This window comes from Bactrocera latifrons, unplaced genomic scaffold (assembly GCF_001853355.1).
Source record: "Bactrocera latifrons isolate USDA-ARS-PBARC rearing strain unplaced genomic scaffold, ASM185335v1 scaffold_134, whole genome shotgun sequence".
In the NCBI taxonomy this organism is placed as follows: domain Eukaryota; kingdom Metazoa; phylum Arthropoda; class Insecta; order Diptera; family Tephritidae; genus Bactrocera; species Bactrocera latifrons.
The window spans coordinates 190,553-194,038 of record NW_017534786.1 but is presented as its reverse complement, the minus strand read 5'-3'; the positions used below and the strand labels follow the sequence as shown (position 1 = coordinate 194,038).

Genomic DNA, 3,486 nt, shown 5'->3' with positions numbered 1-3,486 from the left:
AGACTGACATTGTTGGTGGTGTTTACGCTGGTTCCAAGATAGACGAAATTATCTACAACTTCAAAGCTATGACTGTCAACAGTGACGTGAGTGTCAAGTCGCGAGTGCTACGACTGTTTGTTTGATGACAGGAGATATTTCGTCTTGCCCTCGTTCACTACCAGACCTATTTGATTCACTTCATTGTCCAACCTGGAGAAAGCTGAACTAACAGCTCGGTAGTTACGGCCAGTAGTTGTAAGCTCGTAGAAGATTGTACCTTTTCTATTCAGATCTGCTGTTCGAATTATTTTCTCCAGAAGTAGCTTGGAGAAGTTAAACAATAAGGAGTCGCCTTGTCTGAAACTTCGTTTGGTATCGAAGGCTCGGAGATGTCCTTTCCAATCCTAACGGATTTTTTGATATTGGGTTATACTCGTATTTGTGAATTTTTATGTGAATTTATACAGTGACAATTGCATACACTGTCTTACAATTTATTTACTGAAAGTGATGGTCCACGTATAAAAATGACAAATATATATACATATTCATGATTTGTAGCAACGTATTGGTATCGCAACAAAATTGTCCAATGGCAACATATTGAACTGAAAATTTACGAAAAGCGATTTAATTAAAATGTTTGCAAATTACATGTTCACAGGGAGCACGAACGATGACAGTCACTTGGGAGAGTGTGCTAAATATATGGAGCGTAGAAATCAGTGCCTCTGTTTGCAATGATGCGCAAACCGAAAGGGCTTTACATACGTAGCCGCACACATACACAGGTACTCATAGGTACTTTGGCGCATATAAAACAGAAGCAGGTCGCTTGAATATTATATAAAATTAATAGTTGACAGATGATGTGTATGATGAACGGTGGACATGTCAGTGACAAAAGTGTATACTTTATTCTTATTGCACAATTAAATTTGCAAATTTAAGTGCTTTCAATCATTTTGGGGTGAAATCATATTTTTAATATGTAGAAGAGGCAGGGTGTAAATAATGAAGCAAACTTCAAAATAAATGACAGTCAATAATATAAATGGGAAAATTATAATAATAATCCAGTGCGATAATTAAGTTCATGACTAATAATATATGCTGGAAAATATCGAAGTCTGTTTTATACAAAACAGCAAGCGCTACACGAATCTGAATGATATGGTGCATGTGTTCTCAGTTGGAATGATTACGCAGAAAGTCGAAAAACCAAATAAAGAATGTTACTGGAAGATTCCCACAACTAAAAAAAAAATACAAAAAATTCAATGTAAAATATACAATAAATTAATATATGTATATTATGTTAAGAGACTATGTCACTTACGGAGCAGTCCGATAATAACTTCACCTGACCACCCGATAACGCCACTAATCGTTTGAGAAATTTACTATTTGAACTTGTAGTTTTGGCATAGTATTGTGCGAGGATTTTAAAAAAGGGAAAAGAGAAAATCAATTGTTGATTTGATTCTGGCTTCTAAAAAAAACTCGCTGAGTGAAACTAACGAGCGCTTGGATACTGTATCTGTAGCGATTGAGAATGGATTTAGAAAGATTCAGATGGTTTTGTATGCCGCTTTTTTCATCCCGGAAAATAATTGCAATCATGAGTACACTGCACATCAGTATTTGACGCTATTTAAGCGCAGTCCGAAGGATTTTCATTCGGGACCATCGATGAAACGTAGATAGTGATATACATACCCTAAATATCAAGGTACAGACCTACTTCCGCTGATTCAACGGTACTAGAATTTACTCGGTATTCGGATTTTATCAACCGAAGATCTATTTTTCAGCGATCGTCTGCAAATATGTCCCGAATGAGGCTAAGGCTTTTATTTCGGACTACGAGTTGGTGATCTTTTATCTTAACAAGATACCGAATCGCACCTTCGCCGTGATTATAACAAAATTGTTCAAACTGCATTACGAACTGGCCTATCTGCCGACTCTCCAGCCTTGGGCTCGCGCAACTGAAAAAGTCACTCAACGGCAGATTTTTGAATTCCTTAAGAAAACGTATTTTTCATACAAGTTGGAGATTTAAAATTTTAGTGATGGTTCTTGTTTAGTTGTTAGTTCTTGTGTAGAATAAATAATTATTGGAATATCCTTATATAAATCATTATTTATAATAAATTGCGAATGTTATGAATATTTAACTTGATTAAGAATCGGACCAAAAGAACATTCCCTATGTTCGTCAACCGGCCTTCGACTAACTTGGAAGTGGAGAATAGTGGTCTTCTTTAAAACTTTACTAACATATGTAAGAGAAAAGATTAACATGATACTACAAATGTTAGGCTTAATAGCATCCAAAGCATGCTCAAAAAGTTACCTTCTGGCGCTATTTTTAAACTCTTGTAAGCTGTTGCTACAGAATATAATAGTTTTGATCACCTAACGGTTGTACGTATCACCTAAAACTAAGCGAGATGCTTATATAATATATAAAGTTGTCAAATGTCTCCCTCCTCTTTTTTGCTCTTTATTGAATGATTTATAAAAGATGCTACAGTGATCGGATTTAGTTCAAATATGCGCCGTTTCGTTCGATAATTTGTTTCCATCTAGACGGCAACTTCATAATACTTCGCTCGTAGAACCCCTCTCCTTATTTGCAAAGAACTGGGACAGCCACTTTTCACAAGCCTTTTTTTGGGTTCAACCTTACACCAACGAAGGCGTTCACCATGGACACTAACAGGAGTAACAGGACTTGGCTATATGATGGATGCGATAAAACCTCCCATCCGAGCTCCCGTAGCTTCTGATGAGTCATCAACGAAATGTGTGGTCTGGTGTTATCCTGGTGGAACACTACCCTCTTCCTGTTGGCCAATTCTGGACGCTTCTGGTCGATCGCCTGCTTCAAGCGTTCCAGTTGTTTGCACTAGATGGTAAAATTAAGCATCTGGCAGCAGCTCATAGCACATGATTCCCTTCCAATCCTACCATACACACAGCAAAACCTTCCTGACTGTCAATCCCGGCTTAGCCACTGTTTGAAACGATTCACCGGCCTCCGACCACGACCGTTTTCACTTGATATTGTCGTATGTGATCCTTTTATCATCGCCAGTCACCAAACGCTTCAAAAATGGGTCAAGTTCATTACATTTCAGCAGCATATCGCAGGCGTTGATTCGGTCCAGAAGGACCAAATCAAATCATGCGGCACTCAAAAATCAAGCTTTTTTGTGTCACTGTTCTTCCGCCGGCTGGCTTATCTATGGTGTCGTTTTCACCCGCTCTGAATCGTTGAAACCATTCCTCCGCAGTTCGAAGTGATAAAGTACCATCCCCCAAAGCACCATTAATCTCACAGAACGTTTCTCTAACAGGTTTGCCTTTAATGAAGGAAAACTTTAAAATAGTGCGAATTTCGACCTTAGTGAACTACATGGTTACACATCTATAACTTTTGAACGCAAACTAATCATGCATAGCGTCGTTTTGTAGGTTGTGCCAAGACCTTTAGCC

The 3,486-nt window shown here is 38.1% G+C and overlaps 1 long non-coding RNA gene across 1 annotated transcript in view; it reads right to left on the bottom strand.

Moving 5' to 3' along the window:
• Positions 1–3,486, bottom strand: part of LOC108965129 — a 167,835-nt gene that overhangs the window by 134,996 nt on the left and 29,353 nt on the right. The gene's annotated exons all lie outside the window — the stretch shown is intronic.